Here is a 1,292-nt window from a genome sequence, read left to right as displayed (position 1 = left end):
AGAAGTCAAACATTAGATTTCCAGGACTTAAAGATGGAATCATATTACAATTTCAACAAACTCTGTACATGTAGTACTAATATTAAGATTTCAGTCATTTAAGTGATGTGAAAATGTAATTCTGATGGATGTTAATTACTTTCAACCCATGTACTTAATGAACCACAGAGCCTATAAACACACATATGAAAAATACTTTATCTCGTTTATTTATCAACTCAGTTTTAGATCTTTGTAAAATGAGTTCACTGTAAACACAGTTGGTACTTATTAATAATGAGGGGGAAAACTAACCTATGTGTAGAATTGTTTACAAGATATTTTCATAGACATTTTGTTTACTGTGATAACAACCCTATAACGCAACAAAAGAAAAATCAATATTACTCCCACTTTACAGATGAGAAACAAGTTCAGTGACCTCAAATAGCTTATTCAACATCACATAGTTGGCAAAATGTCAAAGACAGAAGTAAAATACATTTTTTTTTGTTTTTTGTTTTTTTGACATTCTATGCAGATATGAAGCATTCTTAGAAAGCCACACCAGAATTGCTCCTGAGTAGATCACTTCCTCCACAGCACCACTGACACCTTAGTACTACCTCAGATAGAGAGTTAGAGATACCTATTACATATTATCAGAAAAATCAGACATTAGACACTTACAGCTGCTGTGCTGTGGAAACATTTTTTTAAGTAGTCACTTGTGCTACTTGATTTCAGCCTGCTTGGTTAATAATAATTTATTCTTTTGATATCTCTTCTTTAATATCTGAAGCTTTTTTAAAATGGAGGATAAATGTAATTATCTGTGAAAGATATAATACATGTGCTTAACTGTATATCACTGAGCAGAAAAGGGGATTAACTGTAAACAGGCACAAGGGAACTTTTGGGAAAAATAGAAAAGTTTTAAAATTGGATTGTAATGAAGGTTGCACAACACTATAAATTTACTAAGATCACTGAATTGTAGTCTTACAATGTGAATTTTATGGTATGTAAATTGTATTTCAATAACTTAAAAGAGCATAAAATGGGGAAATGTATATTACTGTTAAATTTGAATAAGTATGAATATATTAATATACATAAATTAATGTTGGATTTGAAAGAAACAGAAATACAAAGTCAGAGTCCTGAATTTATGAAAATTGACACTTGGGACCTAAAGAAAGAACACAAAAGAGAAGCGATGTTACCATGGAACATTCTGCAGAATTTTTCCTATTACATCACACTGTGGCGAAACGATGATCTAATCTGATTCCAACAAGGTCGCCATTTTA

Source organism: Rhinopithecus bieti, unplaced genomic scaffold, assembly GCF_001698545.2.
Source record: "Rhinopithecus bieti isolate Rb0 unplaced genomic scaffold, ASM169854v2 scaffold_20206, whole genome shotgun sequence".
Classification (NCBI taxonomy): Eukaryota; Metazoa; Chordata; class Mammalia; order Primates; family Cercopithecidae; genus Rhinopithecus; species Rhinopithecus bieti.
This window is presented reverse-complemented; position numbering follows the sequence as displayed.